The 22,500-nt window shown below is 38.4% G+C and overlaps 1 protein-coding gene and 3 long non-coding RNA genes across 5 annotated transcripts in view; 1 reads left to right on the forward strand and 3 right to left on the reverse strand.

Annotated features, from left to right (window-relative positions):
• The window catches only part of LOC127987565 (NLR family CARD domain-containing protein 3), a 260,615-nt gene that overhangs the window by 226,414 nt on the left and 11,701 nt on the right, over positions 1–22,500 (reverse strand). The window lies entirely within an intron of this gene.
• The window catches only part of LOC127987626 (uncharacterized), a 459,131-nt gene that overhangs the window by 113,941 nt on the left and 322,690 nt on the right, over positions 1–22,500 (forward strand). The window lies entirely within an intron of this gene.
• Positions 3,891–5,677, reverse strand: LOC127987648 (uncharacterized). Its single transcript, XR_008161303.1, has 5 exons — positions 5,609–5,677; positions 4,957–5,418; positions 4,768–4,851; positions 4,012–4,095; positions 3,891–3,906 (listed from the first exon to the last, which is right to left on the reverse strand). It is a non-coding gene; the product is annotated as an uncharacterized LOC127987648 (long non-coding RNA).
• Positions 19,193–22,500, reverse strand: part of LOC127987635 (uncharacterized) — a 5,071-nt gene continuing 1,763 nt past the window's right edge. The window contains exons 2-3 of one of the 2 annotated variants that reach the window (XR_008161293.1): positions 21,743–21,929; positions 19,193–21,180 (exon numbers count right to left, since the gene is read on the reverse strand). This is a non-coding gene — a long non-coding RNA (uncharacterized LOC127987635). The remainder of the gene's footprint in view (positions 21,181–21,742; positions 21,930–22,500) is intronic. The other variant, XR_008161292.1, reaches the window with a different exon arrangement.

A 22,500-nucleotide genomic window follows, 5' to 3' on the forward strand; every position in this document is an offset into this window, starting at 1 on the left:
CCCCAAGCATCTAAGTGCATAAGCACTTAACATCATGTGCCATTTTCAAGCACTCATAAAAATCTTTGCTTTATAGGTTTGCTCACTCTTTCAGTTTATTTCTGTTTACAGTCAATCTGACCATTACTGTATTAAGTTTCAAATAATTCTACTGTATAGTTTTGGAGAAAACTAAAGCCAAAATCAACTCCAAGCATATAAGTGCATAAGCACTTTACATCATGTCCCATTTTCAAGCACTCATAAAAATCTTTGCTTTATAGGTTTGCTCGTTCTTTCAGTTTATTTCTGTTTACAGACAATCTGACCATTACTGTTTTCATTTTTAAATAATTCTACTGTATAGTTTTGGAGAAAACTAAAGCCAAAATCAACTCCAAGCATATAAGTGCATAAGCACTTTACATCATGTCCCATTTTCAAGCACTCATAAAAATCTTTGCTTTATAGGTTTGCTTGTTTTATCAGTTTATTTCTGTTTACAGTCAATCTGACCATTACTGTATTCATTTTTAAATAATTCTACTGTATACTTTTGGAGAAAACTAAAGACAAAATCAACCCCAAGCATCGAAGTGCATAAGCACTTTACATCATGTCCCATTTTCAAGAACTCATAATAACCTTTGCTTTATAGGTTTGCTCGTTCTTTCAGTTTATGTCTGTTTACAGTCAATCTGACCATTACTGTATTCATTTTTAAATAATTCTACTGTATAGTTTTGGAGAAAACTAAAGCCAAAATTAACTCCAAGCATATAAGTGCATAAGCACTTTACATCATGTGCCATTTTCAAGCACTCATAAAAATCTTTGCTTTATAGGTTTGCTCACTCTTTCAGTTTATTTTTGTTTACAGTCAATCTGACCATTACTGTATTAGGTTCCAAATATTTCTACTGTATAGTTTTGGAGAAAACTAAAGCCAAAGTCAACCCCAAGCATCTAAGTGCATAAGCACTTAACATCATGTGCCATTTTCAAGCACTCATAAAAATCTTTGCTTTATAGGTTTGCTCACTCTTTCAGTTTATTTTTGTTTACAGTCAATCTGACCATTACTGTATTAAGTTTCAAATAATTCTACTGTATAGTTTTGGAGAAAACTAAAGCCAAATTCAACTCCAAGCATATAAGTGCATAAGCACTTTACATCATGTGCCATTTTCAAGCACTCATAAAAATCTTTGCTTTATAGGTTTGCTCGTCCTTTCAGTTTATTTCTGTTTACAGTCAATCTGTCCATTACTGTATTAAGTTTCAAATATTTCTACTGTATAGTTTTGGAGAAAACCAAAGCCAAAATCAACCCCAAGCATCGAAGTGCATAAGCACTTTACATCATGTCCCATTTTCAAGCACTCATAAAAACCTTTGCTTTATAGGTTTGCTCGTTCTTTCTGTTTATTTCTGTTAACAGTCAATCTGACCATTACTGTATCAAGTTTCAAATATTTCTACTGTATAGTTTTGGAGAAAACTAAAGCCAAAATCAACCCCAAGCATCTAAGTGCATAAGCACTTTGCATCATGTGCCATTTTCAAGCACTCATAAAAATCTTTGCTTTATAGGTTTGCTCGTTCTTTCAGTTTATTTCTGTTTACGGTCAATCTGACCATTACTGTATTAAGTTTCAAATATTTTTACTGTATTGTTTTTGAGAAAACTAAAGCCAAATTCAACCCCAAGCATCTAAGTGCAGAAGCACTTTGCATCATGTCCCATTTTCAAGCTCTCATAAAAATCTTTGCTTTATATGTTTGCTTGTTCTTCCAGTTTATTTCTGTTTACAGTCAATATGACCATTACTGTATGCACTAATAAAAATCTTTGCTTTATAGGTTTGCTCTTTCTTTTAGTTTATTCCTATTCACAGTCACTCTGACCGTTAATGTTTTAATTTTCATGTTTCTACTGTATAGTTTTGGAGAAAACTAAAGCCAAACTCACCCCAAGCATCTAAGTACATAAGCACTTTCACACCATGTCCCATTTTCAAACACTCATAAAATTAGTTCCTTCATAGGTTTTCTTATTCTGTCAATTGATTGCTTTTACAGTTTTCTAAATAATTAAATCATGCACAATTTTGAAAAACATAAAAAGCTTTAAGTCTGGACTAAGCCATTTACAGACAGTTGACTGATTGTTTTCATGTTTCCTTTCAACTAAAATTCATAATACAACTACAGTAGAGATCTTCTGTTTTACCTTAACACCTTAGAGCATTTCTAATAAACAACATTCATAGTTTCATTCAGCCTGTTTATCACAAGAAATTGTACGTTTATTTCTGAAAATGAAGTTTTAAGACCAAGTGATTCATTTAAAATTTTTGTTAGAAAGTGTAGTTTGCTTTATATCTTTCATATATCTAGTGAGATACTGTAGGATATATATATATATAAAAAAAACAATTTGTGTATTGAAGCCATTTTATTTTATTTAACATAAAAAATTAACTACACTAACAAGTGCAACTGACTTCACAAACTGTTTAAACAGAAAAAACAGACATTCACAAACATAAATAAAAAGATGTATCCCTGAGACTGTGCATATAATGAAAATTGTAAAATACTTAAATTACTAATAAAATTACTTCACACTTGACATTTGCAAAACTTAACTTTACATGGCTATATTAAAATGAATTGAAAACAATTTAAATACTACTGAAACAATAACAATTTAAACATGTAAAGCAATGTATATAGTAAATAGTAATGTAAATAGTAATGAACCATACTTCCCATACACACATTTTACTTCCCACATTGGCTTAGATTTTGCCAGTACAATTGGGGCAGTGCCAGTCATCATCCCCAGTAATTGCATTTTGGGGTATCTGTGCACAGTTCGGATGATACCACCTCTTGCATGAAGTACATTCAACCATGACTTCATTGCAGTGTGCAGTCCTGCATAAGCAGTACACATTCACAAGTGTTTGTGTGGATTTTGCCTTGTTAAGTCTTGGCTCTGTTTTGAAAAGCATTCGTCCCTTCTGGAAAGAAGATACAAGTTCTGCTCTCAATCTACCCTCGCGGAACTGGCAGTTTTCTGGCCTCAGGTTACAGCATAATACAAAAGCAAATGCTATTGCAAACAAGCCACAGTTGCTAGAATTTGACTGTTGTTGGACAACAGGGTAAGTAACCAAAAATTGGTCTTCCACTGGCCTAAGCAACCAAGACAGGATTTGTTTTTCTTTGTTGTACATCACGGTTGATAGACTGTCGTATATGCAAACCTGATTTTTTGGGCAAAACAGGTTGCTAGCAGTTACCCAGTGGTTGCCCCCAGTGTGTAGAATTTGTACAAACTGCCCGCTTGGAGTACCCACAACACCTCCATTATGTAAAACACTGAATAAAAGAGTTGACTGAAAGCCATCGATGTGTGGGTACTCATTTGCAAGCAAGTAAGATGCAAAATCAATGTCATCACTGCTAAGCCAATGGTGTGGATGGAGTAAGGCAGTCATTTTGCTACCTTTTGGGGCCTGTGGATTAATTTTTAGTCTTTTTACTGAGATATTTTTGGAGGGGTCTGCTCCTTGCCAGCGTGGACCATAATTCTTGTTAATAGATTTTTTTGTACTGCCATGTTTGCTTGGGAGAATGTCAGTTTTCTGTAAAAGTTCCTGTGTAAAAAAAAATTATTTATTAAAGTCTGATAGATAGATACATTTAAATATAGATAGATAGAGAGATAGATAATATAATACTTTATTACTATTATAATTTATTTTTTACTTTATTATGAACTATTAACTTTAACTATTCACCTTGTGAAAATGTTAATTTATGAGGACATACCTTATCTGGCTTGTTTCCAGTCAAACTGGGGTCAGAGACTGTCTTCTGTCCTTCCACTGGCTTCTGGCGGACTTTAACTGCAGCCTAAACAATTCACATCACATAACGGAAGTGTTTTTGCTCACTGGAAAAAGTCTCGACACCATATCCAACTGTAAGACAATACAAAGAAGCATGCTGAAGACATACCTTATCTGGCTTGTTTCCAGTCACACTGGGGTCAGAGACTGTCTTCTGTCCTTCCACTGGCTTCTGGCGGACTTTAACTGCAGCCTAAACAATTCACATCACATAACGGAAGTGTTTTTGCTCACTGGAAAAAGTCTCGACACCATATCCAACTGTAAGACAATACAAAGAAGCATGCTGAAGACATACCTTATCTGGCTTGTTTCCAGCCACACTGGGGTCAGAGACTGTCTTCTGTCCTTCCACTGGCTTCTGGCGGACTTTAACTGCAGCCTAAACAATTCACATCACATAACGGAAGTGTTTTTGCTCACTGGAAAAAGTCTCGACACCATATCCAACTGTAAGACAATACAAAGAAGCATGCTGAAGACATACCTTATCTGGCTTGTTTCCAGCCACACTGGGGTCAGAGACTGTCTTCTGTCCTTCCACTGGCTTCTGGCGGACTTTAACTGCAGCCTAAACAATTCACATCACATAACGGAAGTGTTTTTGCTCACTGGAAAAAGTCTCGACACCATATCCAACTGTAAGACAATACAAAGAAGCATGCTGAAGACATACCTTATCTGGCTTGTTTCCAGCCACACTGGGGTCAGAGACTGTCTTCTGTCCTTCCACTGGCTTCTGGCGGACTTTAACTGCAGCCTAAACAATTCACATCACATAACGGAAGTGTTTTTGCTCACTGGAAAAAGTCTCGACACCATATCCAACTGTAAGACAATACAAAGAAGCATGCTGAAGACATACCTTATCTGGCTTGTTTCCAGCCACACTGGGGTCAGAGACTGTCTTCTGTCCTTCCACTGGCTTCTGGCGGACTTTAACTGCAGCCTAAACAATTCACATCACATAACGGAAGTGTTTTTGCTCACTGGAAAAAGTCTCGACACCATATCCAACTGTAAGACAATACAAAGAAGCATGCTGAAGACATACCTTATCTGGCTTGTTTCCAGCCACACTGGGGTCAGAGACTGTCTTCTGTCCTTCCACTGGCTTCTGGCGGACTTTAACTGCAGCCTAAACAATTCACATCACATAACGGAAGTGTTTTTGCTCACTGGAAAAAGTCTCGACACCATATCCAACTGTAAGACAATACAAAGAAGCATGCTGAAGACATACCTTATCTGGCTTGTTTCCAGCCACACTGGGGTCAGAGACTGTCTTCTGTCCTTCCACTGGCTTCTGGCGGACTTTAACTGCAGCCTAAACAATTCACATCACATAACGGAAGTGTTTTTGCTCACTGGAAAAAGTCTCGACACCATATCCAACTGTAAGACAATACAAAGAAGCATGCTGAAGACATACCTTATCTGGCTTGTTTCCAGCCACACTGGGGTCAGAGACTGTCTTCTGTCCTTCCACTGGCTTCTGGCGGACTTTAACTGCAGCCTAAACAATTCACATCACATATAAATAAAAATAAATAAATACATTTCTACTCCGAATACAGTGTTTGAAACAAAACTGAATGTATTCTACATATTATAATATTTATGTAGTATATTTTAATGTATAATACATAAAGTAGTCATGTTTTATTTACAATGGTAAGGAACAATGATGCGTAACACTACAATACCACTTTGGCTGTCTTGAATGGAAAAGCCTTTTTAATTGGCGACACATAGATGCCTTTTTTGGAAGGCTTCCTTTCTCTCCAGCGTTCAACATTTACCCTGTAAGTCTTAAATAAAGCAGATTCATCGTAATAATTATTTACTAAATATGTACATGTAAGTACCTTTACTGACAGTAAACATTTTGACAAACTTACTTTTCTCTTGCGTGTAGAGTCAGAGAACTCTTTTAAGAGAGCATTATGAGTATGTTGATAAATCTGTACAAAGTCATCAAGTCTTGTTAGACGGCGTCTCTGGAATCTAATTTTTTTCAGATCCCATTGGCTTTTTTCCATTATGCCTTGTGTCTTGTTGTCCTCAGTGTAGTTCTACATTATTTAATAAAATAATGAATTAATTACATTTACATACTACACATATTATGCATGCAATTTAAAAAAGGTTATGTATTAATTTCATAAAATGTTATCAAACACGCACTTGTGTGGCTAACTGACTGCAACGCATATAAAACTTGGACAAACTTTTGTAGGCAGGTCCTTTTCCATGGCGACCAAGATCACCTATATTAAAGTAACAAATTTAGACCTTGAAAAAGCATTATGATGCATACACTGAATACGATGATTACACACATGAATACACTCTACATATTATTTGCCAAGTGAACACACAGCTATGAATAAAATATGCCATATAGTATTTCCTTTCAGTACAATGAGTCAATGTAAGATGATAATTTTTCATTTAATATAAAGGCTAATAATAATTTCTGTATATGTCATTTTGTAAACCCCACAACCTCACACCAATCAATATTATAAAATAAATAACCACTTACCCAGCATGAGACCAGACCACAAAGGTGCCTGAGGTAGGAAGTATTTGACCAGGTTTGGCATGAATGTACGTGAATAATACTCATTTGGCTCCCCCTTTTCATCTACAGGTGCATTTGCCACTATTTCCTCAAAATGACTCTGAAATGTTGTGGGTCCAGTGGTGATCTGCAAAATAAAAACATGTTCAGTTTCTATGTCATGAAACAGACATCTGAATTATGAAGTGTAGTTCCTACTGTACAAGGAAAAGGGATGCTCTATCAGTACTTGATGCCATACAGATCAGGAATGACCATGTGTCATCACATAAAGCCAATACTACATGATGCTTCCTGTTGGGACACCTAATTTATCACCAGTACCCTAACATGATTGCACCTTAAAAGTATGATCATACCCCAAGATGAAAGTATGGCATTACTAACTTGAAGTTAACCAGAAACATACAGCTTGCACTGTACAAATCAAACAAACCTCCAAGTCATTTTCTGCATGGTCACTTCCTTCATAAAAGCTGATTGTTTGCATGCAGTTCTGAAGATTTTGGAAGTGTTTTTCCACGTTTTCACCACTCTGTGGGCTTGAGAACAGTACTGTCATGCTGGTAATTATGTCATCCATTTCCATCAGTGTGGCAGCACTTGTCAAGAGGCCAAAAAGATGCATAGACAGCCTGTAGTGTTTGGGGGAACTGACAAAAATTATATTAGTTTTAGCGTGTTTTACATGTAGAATTGATACAGCTTAACTATATGCAGTTAAACTTAAATCAAAATAAAACAAACCAATATCCTAACACTACAGTAATTATACTTATTTAATAGCACTCAGTACTTAAGTGTAATTACCATGTAACAAATGTAACAAAGACAATCATAAAATGTAACCTAACTTTTCTTTTAGGACAAAGGCAGCTGTTTGTCTTAAAACAAAGACTAGCAACTACTTTGAACTATTTTGGTAATACCAACTTTTTGTAGTTTGTTATTGACCTTGTTAATTGTTTAAAGAATAATTTCAACTTAATCAATGACCATATGACTAAGCATGTATGACTACACAGAATTACATAAACATGAATATATAAAACGTACTGTTTCCTGCAGAACACTTTAGCATTCTTCATTATGTGGCTCAGGCAGCGATGAAGAATTGGCAGTTTGATAACATCTTTCAACTGTCCTGTGACAATGTCATAGTACATATTGATCAAGCCATCCAAAGGAAGTTTGCAAAAACTGTAGGCAACAACTTGCATCAGAACAAGTGACCCATCGCACATAATCATCACAGGCCTCCTCACAGATTTCCTCCCAAACAACTTGTAGTAATCTGTTTGAAATGACTCCATAAAAAATAACACTGATGCAGTGGTGTGTTGGCAGGTGACGTATGTTGCAACAGGTATAGGGGAGCCTCCTTTGGTAGGATTCCTCACCACCAGCTCATACACATAAAAAGGAGCAGATTTTCCTTGTGGTCTTTTAACAATGCTTCCTGTGGCGTCGAGATACACAATGTCATCCCTGCATCGTTGATGGAAAAGTCTTATTGTGTTTTTGGACCACAACATTACTCCTCTTGGGTGCAAGAGCACCTTTTGAAGAACTTCATTTTCATCATCTGTTTTGTCCTCCACCATTTTTTCCAGACTTAGGATTTCATTTTCATGCCTTCTGCATTTCTTCCGTGTGTTGAAGGCAATGTTTTTGAGTACAGCTGCTGTAGGTGCCTGGTCTCTACATCCTGACTCAAAAACCTCAGGTGGTATTTTGTCCAGACACTGCAAATGTAAGGCTCTTGGAAGCACTGATTCCAGTTGTTTTGCAAATATTTCTCTGTTATCAGCCCGTACGGGTCGCCTTCTCAATTCATCCATACTGTGACACACCACCTCTCCCTGAAGTGTCACCCAGGCCTTAAGGGTACTTTCATCCTTTACAGTTACCTCCACACAAACGGGACAATCTGAAAATGTGCAGTAACCTAGGCACTGAAATACTGGTCCCTTTTTTTTGGACATTTTATTTTTCACTGTGTGCCTTTTAAAAGCAATGCTGCAGTATGGATGGACAGATTGTATTCCTTTTGAGATTACGTTTGTCCAATGCAAGTCTTTAAACTGATGTCCGACCTGTCGTTTTCTCAGATCTCTCCACTCCTTAGTGTCAATAAAAAAAAAACATGGTTCTGTTGGCAGCTTATGCCAAAAAAAGAGATCAGCTGGACTACTATTTTCAGAAGATGTTTCTGATGCTTGACTACAATCCTGTCTTTCAGTAGGCTAAATGAATAAAAAAGTGTTTAAATACATTAATACATTAACTTTAGTGCATTGTAAAAAACTTTTCTTTGTCTTTTTTTGGGCAAATTCTACATTTTGCATATACTTCAAAATGATTCTGAACATCTTCACGTCATTTAAAATTTAAGAAAAATAATAACAATAACAGTAACAAGAAATTGGCCACTACAAAATGCTACACAGACAAAGGCTTCACCTTAACTGAAGGAGACTCGGCCTCCACAGCATCCTTGGCCTCATACTCAGTGTTGCTGTCAACTGTAGCATCAGGACTAACCTGAGGAGACCACTTATATGTACAGAGGAAAAATTTGTATACTACAATGTTAGGCCAATACAGTGTGCAAAGGGTGTTTAATTTACATTATGCAATATCTGATTTGGTGCATGCCTCTTAATATAACAACTACAAACTAAGTAAATTCTAAAATCTAAAAACCTGCAGCCTTGTGGAAGTTCATGCTGTACAGATAATGATTTTAATGATATATCCATGTCTGCCTATAATCACTCCCTCAATGAAATATTAAATTCCCATTTTTAACCATTACATTTTTTAAAGTTTACCACCTTTTCACATGAAGATTCAGACTGTTCCTCAGCACTGTCATCCTTTAAAGCTGTAGTCAGATTCTCCCAGGAACCCTGAAAGTAGATATCACCAGAAAAATAAAGTAACCACTTGTAATAAAAAAGGCATTTAAATGGAATTTATTTTTTTATTTTTACATAGCAGAAAATACCTTCCAAAGATGTGCAGTGGTTTTAAAATTTTTTAGTCGATTCACCAATGTGTTGGGAACTTCCAAGTCTTTGCAGACATCTTTCCATAACTCAGCTTCATTATAAACACTGTAGTCCTTAATTCTGGCCCCAGGTTTAGCAAATTTGCCAATGCTTTGCAATATTTGATCCAGGCTTTTCGAAATTCTTCTTGACTTTAAAAATAAATTGAAAAGTCATGCAAAGGTTTTAGGCAAACCACAAATATATTATATTTGTATTATTGTTAATCAGTTAAAAACGTGTCAAATTAATGTAATACTTACCTTTCCGAAGGTGGTGAAGGTGCAGGTTCTAAATTAAATGGACATGCATATTTGTTTTAAAAAGCCACAAAATCAATCCATGGTGCATGCCTATCTGCCATGGCTCAATTATACATTTGCATTTTTGAATTAACCCCACAGTCCTCTGTGCAGATTTAGTCTGCTAATCCTCCTTGTCAAATATAACTTGGAGCTAAAGTTACTAATTTAATCTTTTTTTTTTTTTTTTTTTTTGTCCAAAAACATCATAACATTTTTTTTACTACTGGAGCAAAGTTATTGGAATAAAATGAACAAAAAATGTGTATTTAAGGCAATTTGTTCCTTAATGTATGAAGGTATATAATTATACATTAACTAGTTATATTTCTTTAAGGGGAAAAAAAGCATTTTTGTACTTATTTTGCTATATTATATTTAATTTTACCGATACTTTTTGTTTCTCAGTGAGTCTGCATCTATGGATACAAACACATAAACCAAATATCATTTGTTCATTGAAGTGAAATCAGCTGTTCAAATTTACACAACTTAACTTTAAAATATTGAGTTGAGTGTCTATTCATTTTATTATAATGATCTACCAATGAATTCATAAAACTTTTCAAAATGCGAACTTTTGCATAACTTTTAGGCATAGTTTTTAGAAACAATACGACACATTGAGTATGAAAGTGAAGAAACTGAGGATTGAATATGTTCTATTATGAATAAATTCAACATTGCCTGTTGTTGGGAGTAAAATAAGTCCACAAAATCCATATTTTGGCTTGCATTATTTGTTTTTCCTATGGTAATTGTTTTCTTTGAGGGTGACAGAGTTGGATGCTGATTTAAAAAACAAAAAACATAAAAACAAACAAAAAAAAAAAAAACCAAGGAGGACAGTTTGAGAGCACAGTGGTTAAGAGGGTCCCAGAACGATATTCTCGTGGAGGTTCAACTACCCCCCACTGAAAGTAAATCTGAGAGATCCTCAGTGGTACTGAGTTTAATCATGGTTTCAAGACGATCACCTTGAATTTACACTCACACCCCCCTTTCCATAACCCGACTGAGGATTTTTTCTCCACATGAAGATGGAAGATTTACAATAGGCACCCTCACAAACAAGTCCCTCTTCTCCTGGCCATGGATGATGCGTGCAGTGACAGGAGACCAGTGTCAGGCCTGGATGCCAGGATTCCAGTAACACTCAATTTCACATTTTACTGTACTTTTCAACTTTTCTATTGTTGGGTTTCTCTCTCTCTCTCTCTCTCTTCTTATCAAAATTTGTTTTATCAAAAATGTTTGCAAAACCTTTGTTGTGAGCTATTTCAACAGTCATTTTAAGATTTTGTAAAATGCTTGCAATGTCTGTACTTTGATCTCTCTCCAAATATAGTATATTATTGTGATGTATGCATGCGTAGAATCGTAATGAAACCTGCGTACCATGTTGTGAACTATTTACATTATTGTACTGACAACTGCACACAGAAAGTACATGATGGGTATCTTGTGTGTGTGTTGTAAAGTAATGTTCCTATTCTGGTTGATAATAAAGTAGTTACTTGAACCAGTGATTCTGCAAATGCAAGGCTTTGAATGCAACATGCATTTTGAACAATGTAAAGAACTGTGTTACAAATAATGACAATTTTGAGTTTTGTGTCTCCAGTTTTGAAAAATGTCATTGGTGACTAAATGATATGAGAAAAAAAACACTGTATTAATATTAATACAGATTAACATTAATAAATCAATTAATGAAACAATGTGTTACATAATGACTAAATTAAAAAAAGTTATTTATTACTTGATCTTTTAATGGGAAAATAAAATTTGAAATTATGAAAAATTAATAAATTAAATTATAATGATAAAATAATAATCAATAAATATTTCACAATGAAAAGGAATGTACAACAACAACTACATAAAACACTATTCATTAAATCAGATTTAATAAATTTCAAAATGCACATGCAAATTTTAGTTATAAAAAGAAAAAACTGGATTCACACATTTTCAGGAGTGAATAAGGAATACAGGTTTAATCAGTTATTTTAAAGGCCAATTATGTTTCTAATTTGTCTTTTCATTTCAATGCTGCTTTTCAATTAAGAATCAAATGCTTTAAGTACGTGTATGTGCGCTTTACGTGCGTGCGTCATATATGTAACATATATTATGTGTGACCATATACGTGTGTCACAGTTCTGCATTAGAAATAGGCTCGCTATGTTAGATCTTACCTCCTTCGAGCACAACTAAGTTTTACAAATCATCACACGATAATATTATGACAAGATAAGGTAAACTAACATGGTATTTTTTGTCAAATATATATTTATAGGCAATAGTAGACTAAATGTAACATTTACATGTACATTTAGCAGATGCTGTTATCCAAAGCTATTTATCCAAAAAAAAAAAAAAAAAAAAATTATATTGATTAAACAGCAGATAACCTTCGTAAAGGTTTATGACGCAGTATCTTATTTCATGATACCCTGCATGCTAATTAAATGTTTGATTACCTGTGCCTGGGATTACTCATCCTTTAGTGCAGAATATGTATACTTTTCACTAACTTCTTATTAGTGAACAAATAACTGACATAATTCAAAAGCAGTCCGGCAACGCAACTAAAAGAAATGTCTTTTACATAAAACAATAAGTACTTTTCGCTAACAGTGCTATTGATCGATGCTCTAAGGGGTCGCACCGTCCCAGAAAAAAAAGGGATTGACAGCATGTGATAGCCAATCGCTATCCTGGAAAGATGACAGATCTGTCAGATTGGATAGTTCCACCTCCACCTTTGTACTGTAAATTAGATTATATAGTTTTAAAACAAGTTTTAGCAATGTTATAAAAGTCATTCAAAAGTAATTATGAAATAATAAAAAGAAAATTAAAAAATGAAATACCCTCTAGTCTCAAATATATACATTATATCTATATTTTTTAAATACTGTAAGATTATTATAGCCTGTTATAGTGTGCTAATATTATTATTATTTGAGTGTCAATAGTAGAAAATGGTCATGTTCCTGTTTAGATGGTGATGTTCCTCATGCATCTGCATAACTCCTTGGTGTCATTCTGCCACAGCCTCAGCTGCAGCTTACTCCTATGTATGGGTAATAATACTATAATTTTTTTATATACGCACCTTTCAAAACTCAATGACACCTTATGGGCACAGTATTGTCTAATTATCAGAATATTGCAACACAACCCATTTCTAATGAAGAATTTTAAATTACAAGAAAATGAAGTGATATGTGTTATGCAACGTGTTATGAAATTTCACAGTATGCACAGGCAAATATGTAAATTTTAAGCAATACAAAAACAAAAGAAAAAAAAGCAACAAATCCAGCAATAAAGTAATAGATGTACATTATTTTATTATGTGAGTGGATCAGTGTGCAGCAGAGATTAAATAAATGTCCACAGGTGCTGAAGCCACAGTTGACACTATTGTGCAGTCTGATCAGATGTACGTGGATCCCACTGCATGCTGAAAGTGGTATTGTTGTTTAAGATCCACATAATTGTTCTCTGCAATAAAAAGAGCAAATATTTTATAAACTTTTATCATTTATTACTTTTAAAGTTAATCTCAATACTATACAATGTAACAGCTCAGTCGAGGAAGAGGAGAAACAACAAATTAAGATTAAAGTAAACCTTAACACAGCAAAGCAAAACAATAAACAAAACAGCAACAAAAAAGGAACAAAAATTACTTTGCAGGCACAATCTAGAACACAACAGCTGCCAGTTTAAGACCAAACTAAAATGTCTATAAAAATCATAGAACTAAGAAACTACAGTATTGGTGAGTAACTAAGCAAATAACAATTTCTCAAAAGGATTATAAACATTATCAGCTTCTATGGTTACAAAAATGTGAATGGGTCATGAATATGAACTTTATAAGAATTGAACTTTCCCTCACACACTGTCGAGTATTGTTCTGCGCACATCCCTCTCCCAGCAATAGCAAGCCATTCTGTGTCTGTGTTTAGATCATGTCAGGGAAAGAAAGCTTGCATATAGATCTGCACTTCTCATGTCTCTGTCAGTCCATTACACAGGGTGACTGTGAACAAAAATAAACTGACAGAACGAGCTAACCTATAAAGGAAATAATTTTATGAGTGTTTGAAAAAGGGTAATAGTCAGAGTGACTGTGAATAGGAATAAACTAAAAGAATGAGTAAACTTATAAAGCAAAGATTTTTATTAATGCTTGAATATTGGATATGGTGTAAAGTGCTTATGCACTTAGATGCTTGGGATGACTTTGGCTTTAGGTTTCTCCAAAACTATACAGTAGAAACATTTGAAAATTAAAACATTAACGGTCAGAGTGACTGTTAATAGGAATCCACTGAAAGAATGAGCAAACCTATAAAGCAAAGATTTTTATGAGTGTTTGAAAATGGGTAATGGTGCAACAGCTAGAATACACTTTGATTTTGGCATGATTTTGCCATTTATGTTTTCCAAAACTATAGAGTAAAAATATTTGAAAATTAATACATTAATGGTCAGACTAACTGTGGATAGGAATCCACTGAAAGAACGAGCAAACCTATAAAGCAAAGATTTTTATTAGTGCTTGAAAACGCCTCAAGGTTACGTATGTAACCCTAGTTCCTTGAAGGAACGAGACGCTGCGTTGAACCACTTTGGGGAAAGTCCCTGACGAGACCGACTCTGAATATCGTGTGCAATCTTGTCCAATGGACGGGCGTGACGTCACGGAGCGGGGTGACGTAGCGACCAGGAAGCTATATAAGCACGTGCCGTGCAGCTGGCTTCAGCTTCGAGTAGGGAAGCAAGCGCCGGCAGGGGTGCCGGGAGTATGGCTCTGCGCCGCAGCGTCTCGTTCCTTCAAGGAACTAGGGTTACATACGTAACCTTGAGGCGTTCCTTTTCAGGAACTCGAGCTGCGTCGAAGCGCTTTGGGGAACGATGTGCCCACGCTGCCAGACTACCAAATCCCTGCCTAGTGTGTATCCGTAGAGCACAGCTAAGGCGAGAGAACAGAAGAGCCCGGAGCGGCTCGCATATCAAGATTGTAGAATCTGACAAATGTAGAGGGCGTGGACCACCCCACAGCATTGCAGATGTCCAAGAGGGACACACCTGCTAAGAAGGCCTTGGAAGCCGCCATACCCCGAGTAGAGTGAGCCTTGGCCCCCAAAGGAGGGGGAAGACCAGAGGACTCATAAGAGACGTTGATAGCCTCGACTATCCAACGACTAAGGGTCTGCTTGGTGGCAGGAGAACCCTTGTTAGTAGGACCATAGCAAACAAGCAATTGGTCGGATTTTCTCCACAGGGCAGCTCTGTGGACGTATGCGTGCTCGCACTGGACACATACAGTTTAGCTTCTCTTGGTCTGGCTCCCGAAAGGGAGGAGGACAAAAGGCCTGCAGTACGATAGGTTGTGGTGTTACAGAGGGAACCTTTGGAACATAACCCGCTCGAGGGTATAAGAATGCTTTGGCCATACCAGGGGCAAAGTCTAGATAAGTAGGGGCCACCGAGAGGGCCTGGAGATCTCCAACTCTTTTTAGTGAGGTGATTGCCAGTAACAGGGCAGTTTTAAGTGTCAGATGTCTATCTGAGATATCTTGTATTGGCTCGAATGGAGCTTTACAGAGAGCCTCTAGAACCACAACCAAATCCCAGGGGGGAACACGGGACCGTACTGGAGGTCTTAGCCTCAGCACACCGCGGAGGAAACGTGTAACTAGGGGGTGTCTACCCACTGACTGATCATTGAAAGGGACATGGAAAGCAGCTATGGCCGCCACGTACACCTTTAAGGTGGAGTGGGATAACCCCGCAGAGATCCTAGCTCCAGAACTGTACCAACTGGGCAGTTAACAGGGTCAAGGTGGCGATCTCTGCACCATGAAGTGAAAAGTTTCCACTTCAGGGCGTACAATTTCCTCGTAGAGGGAGCTCTGGACTGGAGGAGGGTCTCAACAACCTCGGTTGAGAGACCAGCTGCTAACAGTTGTGCCCCCTCAGGGGCCACACCCACAGCTTGAACACCTCCGGGCGAGGGTGAATTATCGTGCCCTGCGCCTGTGAGAGTAGGTCTTTCCTGATCGGTATCTCCCACGGAGAGCCGTCGAGGAGTGAGACTAGATCTGAGAACCATATTCGGCCCGGCCAGAACGGGGCTACTAATAGAAGACGGACCCCGTCCAGGCGTACTCTCGCCAGAACTCCCGGGAGCAGAGTGATAGGGGGAAATGCGTACAGATGAAGCCTCGGCCAGGTCTGTACCATAGCGTCCAGTCCCAGAGGAGCTGGATGAACTAGAGAGAACCAGAGGGGACATTGCGATGTCTCTTGAGTCGCAAAGAGGTCCACCTGAGCTTTGCCGAACACTCTCCATATCTGCTTCACCACCTCGGGGTGAAGCATCCATTCCCCGGGCCTCGGCCACTGCCTCGACAGTATGTATGCCAGCTTGTACAAGGGGCGTGAGCGCAGACCCCCCTGGTGATTGATATAAGAGACCACTGATGTGTTGTCGGTGCGCACCAACACATGGTGACCTCTCAGGTCTGGGAGGAAATATTTTAATGCTCGATAGACTGCTAACATCTCTAGGCAATTGATGTGCCATGTCAGATGGCGACCACTCCACAGACCGCGGGCAGGGTGGCCACTCATGACCTCACCCCAACCGGTGAGGGACGTGTCTGTCGCTAGTGTTACACGGCGACGAAGAGATCCCAGCACCGGGCGCTGATTCAAGAACCAAGGTTTCTTCCACATGTCTAAGGCACGAAGGCATCGCCGCATGACCTTGATAACTCGAAGTGGATTTCCCCTCGGGGAAAAGCCCTTGGACTTGAGCCACCACTGTAGGGGTCTCATGTGCAGCAGGCCAAAAGGTATCACGTTGGACGCAGCTGCCATCAGCCCTAACAATCTCTGGAATTGTTTGACAGTGAGTGACTGGCCTTCTTTGACTCTTTGACTCTTTGACGTGCCTGCATCGTGGTCAAATCCCACACTACGCCTAGATAGGTGGTTCTCTGAACTGGAGAAAGTACACTCTTCTTGGCATTTAGTCTCAAACCCAGCTCCCCCATGTGTGCGAGAACGACATCTCGATGTCGAACCGCCATCTGCTCTGATTGAGCTAGGATCAACCAATCGTCTATATAATTTAGAATGCGGATGCCCTGCATACGGAGGGATACCAGAGCCGCATCTACACATTTCGTGAACGTGCGGGGTGAGAGTGCAAGGCCGAAGGGAAGTACTCGATATTGATAAGCTTTGCCCCCGAAAGCGAACCTCAGAAATTTCCTGTGTTGTGGAAGGATGGATATGTGGAAGTATGCGTCTTTGAGATCTATTGTGACAAACCAGTCCTCGGATCTGATTTGAGCTACAACCTGCTTGACAGTGAGCATTTTGAACTTCAGTGACATAACTGAGCGGTTCAGGTGACGTAAGTCTAAGATCGGACGCAACCCCCCATCCTTCTTTGGAACTATGAAATACCGGCTGTAAAATCCGGATTCCCTGTCTAGAGGAGGGACCACCTCGATGGCCTCCTTCCTTAATAGGATATTCACTTCTTGTTCCATAACCAGAGCCTGCCGGGGGCCGACCACAGTCGGTGTAACCCCGTTGAACTTCGGTGGTGGATGACCGAACTGAATGCAATAGCCTTTTTCTATTGTACGCAGGACCCAATGAGATACATTTGGCAGTAGCTTCCACGCTGCTAAATAATCTACTAAGGCAATCAGTCTCTCAAGACTGACCTCTGGTGTAAGAGGCCCCCGAAGGGGCGGCGAGCATCCCAGCTCCGCTGCGCTCACGGGCGGAAATAACTGGGAGTAGTGCTCGCTGGAGGCCGCTGCGCCCCGAAACTCTGGCAGGGTTGGCAGACCGACCTCCTGAGGGCACTGAGGTGGACCGCGCTCTACCCCAGTAGGGGCTACCCTCTGGACCCTGGCGTCAGGATCTTTTCGTCGAGGACTTCCGGGCCTCGATGACTGTTCTTAAATCTGGCCTTTTTACTTTGGAAGTCCCCGACTCAGGGCATCGCTGAGGCCCTCGGTCCCGTCGTGGGGGAACCCGAGCGGCGACACTCTGTTTTTGCGCTTCCCGGTATGAGGAGCTGGTATGTGGCGTGGTGATCTCCCAGATGCACCACGAGAGCGACGAGGGAGGAAATTCTGGAATGCCGCCGCCTGTTTGCGTGCCTCCTGGAACCTGTCGACGACAGTGTTGACTGTGTCGACTGTGTCGCGAAACAGGCCCGAGGCTTGAAGCGGGGCGTCCAGAAGGCAGACCCTGTCTCTTTCTTTTATCTCCGACAGGGTCAGCCACAAATGCCTCTCCGCGGCCACTAAGGCTGCCATAGACCGTCCAATCGTGCGAGCGGTCTCTTTAGTGGCGCGGAGGGAGAGATCAGCGGTCTTTCTGAGTTCTTCAATATCTTCAGACTTAATCCCCTCTCCCTCATCGACATCTCCCAGCAGGTCGGCCTGATAAGCTTGTAGGACTGCCATAGTATGAAGGCAAGCCCCAGCCTGACCTGCTGCCACATAACCCTTGCCCACAAGCGATGATGTAACTCGCAGCGGCTTAGTGGGCAACCCCGGAGCCTTTAGGGACGATGCCGAGCCGGGTGACAGATAGCCCGCGAGCGTCTGTTCGACCCGTGGCATCGTTCTATAACCGTGCTCTCCCAGCCCCATCACGTTGCCATAGTATAGTGAATCGGGGCCAAAGAGGCGGGTAGAATATGGGTGCTTCCACGATTCGATTTTTAATTTATCGCGAGGAACGCTGGTGAAGGCTCCCTCCTCGAAGAGAGCCCTCCGGGATCGAAGCGTCCGCATTGGCAATCGCTCGCAATGCGGACAGTCGGCCCCCTCGAGAGCCGACTCAACATGCTTCGGTCCCAGGCAAGACACGCACAGACTGTGTGTATCCCCGCTCGTAATGTAGCGAGGGCAGGGAGGAACAAACAATCTGTAATGTGGCTTGGAATCGCCCTTTATATGTTTGGTCTTTTGCTTTGCTTTAGGCATATTGAGCTGTTTAGCGATGTTTTAATGGCTAGGGACAGACAACAATAAATAGGACCAACGGGACAGACTTTTGACATGCACACACAGAGCGCTTGCTGAAGCTGAAGCCAGCTGCACGGCACGTGCTTATATAGCTTCCTGGTCGCTACGTCACCCCGCTCCGTGACGCCACGCCCGTCCATTGGACAAGATTGCACACGATATTCAGAGTAGGTCTCGTCAGGGACTTTCCCCAAAGCGCTACGACGCAGCTCGAGTTCCTGAAAAGGAACTGGATAAGTGTTTATGTACTTACTGTAGATGCTTGGGGTGAATTTGGTTTTAGTTTTCTCCAAAACTATACAGTAGAAATATTTGAAACTTCATACAGTAATGGTCAGATTGACTGTAAACAGAAATAAACAGAAAGAACGAGCAAACCTATAAAACAAAGATTTTTATGAGTGCTTGAACATGGGACATGATGTAAAGTGCTTATGCACTTAAATGCTTGGGGTGAATTTGGTTTTAGTTTTCTCCAAAACTATACAGTAGAAATATTTGAAACTTCATACAGTAATGGTCAGATTGACTGTAAACAGAAATAAACTGAAAGAGTGAACAAACCTATAAAACAAAGATTTTTATGAGTGCTTGAAAATGGCACATGATGTAAAGTGCTTATGCACTTAGATGCTTGGAGTTGATTTTGGCTTTAGTTTTCTCCAAAACTATACAGTAGAATTATTTGAAACTTAATACAGTAATGGTCAGATTGACTGTAAACAAAAATAAACTGAAAGAGTGAGCAAACCTATAAAGCAAAGATTTTTATGAGTGCTTGAAAATGGCACATGATGTTAAGTGCTTATGCACTTAGATGCTTGGGGTTGACTTTGGCTTTAGTTTTCTCCAAAACTATACAGTAGAAATATTTGGAACCTAATACAGTAATGGTCAGATTGACTGTAAACAAAAATAAACTGAAAGAGTGAGCAAACCTATAAAGCAAAGATTTTTATGAGTGCTTGAAAATGGCACATGATGTAAAGTGCTTATGCACTTAGATGCTTGGGGTTGATTTTGGCTTCAGTTTTCTCCAAAACTATACAGTAGAAATATTTGAAACCTAATACAGTAATGGTCAGATTGACTGTAAACAGAAATAAACTGAAAGAACGAGCAAACCTATAAAGCAAAGGTTTTTATGAGTGCTTGAAAATGGGACATGATGTAAAGTGCTTATGCACTTCGATGCTTGGGGTTGATTTTGTCTTCAGTTTTCTCCAAAACTATACAGTAGAAATATTTGAAACTTAATACAGTAATGGACAGATTGACTGTAAACATAAATAAACTGAAAGAACGAGCAAACCTATAAAGCAAAGATTTTTATGAGTGCTTGAAAATGGGACATGATGTAAAGTGCTTATGCACTTCGATGCTTGGGGTTGATTTTGTCTTTAGTTTTCTCCAAAACTATACAGTAGAATTATTTAAAAATGAATACAGTAATGGTCAGATTGACTGTAAACATAAATAAACTGATAAAACAAGCAAACCTATAAAGCAAAGATTTTTATGAGTGCTTGAAAATGGGACATGATGTAAAGTGCTTATGCACTTATATGCTTGGAGTTGAATTTGGCTTTAGTTTTCTCCAAAACTATACAGTAGAATTATTTAAAAATGAATACAGTAATGGTCAGATTGACTGTAAACAAAAATAAACTGAAAGAATGAGCAAACCTATAAAGCAAAGATTTTTATGAGTGTTTGAAAATAGGAAATTATGTAAAGTGCGTATGCACTTAGATGCTTGAGGTTGATTTTGGCTTTAGTTTTCTCCAAAACTATACAGTAGAATTATTTAAAAATGAAAACAGTAATGGACAGATTGACTGTAAACAGAAATAAACAGAAAGAACGAGCAAACCTATAAAGCAAAGATTTTTATGAGTGGTTGAAAATGGGACATGATGCAAAGTGCTTATGCACTTAGATGCTTGGGGTTGAATTTGGCTTTAGTTTTCTCCAAAACTATACAGTAGAAATATTTGGAACCTAATACAGTAATGGTCAGATTGACTGTAAACAAAAATAAACTGAAAGAGTGAGCAAACCTATAAAGCAAAGATTTTTATGAGTGCTTGAAAATGGCACATGATGCAAAGTGCTTATGCACTTAGATGCTTGGGGTTGAATTTGGCTTTAGTTTTCTCCAAAACTATACAGTAGAAATATTTGGAACCTAATACAGTAATGGTCAGATTGACTGTAAACAAAAATAAACTGAAAGAGTGAGCAAACCTATAAAGCAAAGATTTTTATGAGTGTTTGAAAATAGGAAATTATGTAAAGTGCGTATGCACTTAGATGCTTGAGGTTGAATTTGGCTTTAGTTTTCTCCAAAACTATACAGTAGAAATATTTGAAACCTAATACAGTAATGGTCAGATTGACTGTAAACAGACATAAACTGAAAGAACGAGCAAACCTATAAAGCAAAGGTTTTTATGAGTGCTTGAAAATAGGAAATGATGTAAAGTGCTTATGCACTTCGATGCTTGGTGGTTGATTTTGGCTTTATTTTTCTCCAAAACTATACAGTAGAAATATTTGAAACTTAATACAGTAATGGACAGATTGACTGTAAACAGAAATAAACTGAAAGAACGAGCAAACCTATAAAGCAAAGATTTTTATGAGTGCTTGAAAATGGCACATGATGTAAAGTGCTTATGCACTTAGATGCTTGAGGTTGAATTTGGCTTTAGTTTTCTCCAAAACTATACAGTAGAAATATTTGAAACCTAATACAGTAATGGTCAGATTGACTGTAAACAGAAATAAACTGAAAGAACGAGCAAACCTATAAAGCAAAGATTTTTATGAGTGCTTGAAAATGGCACATGATGTAAAGTGCTTATGCACTTAGATGCTTGGGGTTGATTTTGGCTTCAGTTTTCTCCAAAACTATACAGTAGAAATATTTGAAACTTAATACAGTAATGGTCAGATTGACTGTAAACAAAAATAAACTGAAAGAGTGAGCAAACCTATAAAGCAAAGATTTTTATGAGTGCTTGAAAATGGCACATGATGTAAAGTGCTTATGCACTTCGATGCTTGGGGTTGATTTTGGCTTCAGTTTTCTCCAAAACTATACAGTAGAAATATTTGAAACTTAATACAGTAATGGACAGATTGACTGTAAACAGAAATAAACTGAAAGAATGAGCAAACCTATAAAGCAAAGATTTTTATGAGTGTTTGAAAATAGGAAATTATGTAAAGTGTGTATGCACTTAGATGCTTGAGGTTGATTTTGGCTTTAGTTTTCTCCAAAACTATACAGTAGAAATATTTGAAACTTGATAGAGTAATGGTCAGATTGACTGTTAACAGAAATAAACAGAAAGAACGAGCAAACCTATAAAGCAAAGATTTTTATGAGTGTTTGAAAATAGGAAATGATGTAAAGTGCTTAAGCACTTAGATGCTTGGTGGTTGATTTTGGCTTTATTTTTCTCCAAAACTATACAGTAGAAATATTTGAAACGTAATACAGTAATGGTCAGATTGACTGTAAACAGAAATAAACAGAAAGAACGAGCAAACCTATAAAGC

The sequence above is a fragment of the Carassius gibelio genome, chromosome B22, assembly GCF_023724105.1.
Source record: "Carassius gibelio isolate Cgi1373 ecotype wild population from Czech Republic chromosome B22, carGib1.2-hapl.c, whole genome shotgun sequence".
In the NCBI taxonomy this organism is placed as follows: Eukaryota; Metazoa; Chordata; class Actinopteri; order Cypriniformes; family Cyprinidae; genus Carassius; species Carassius gibelio.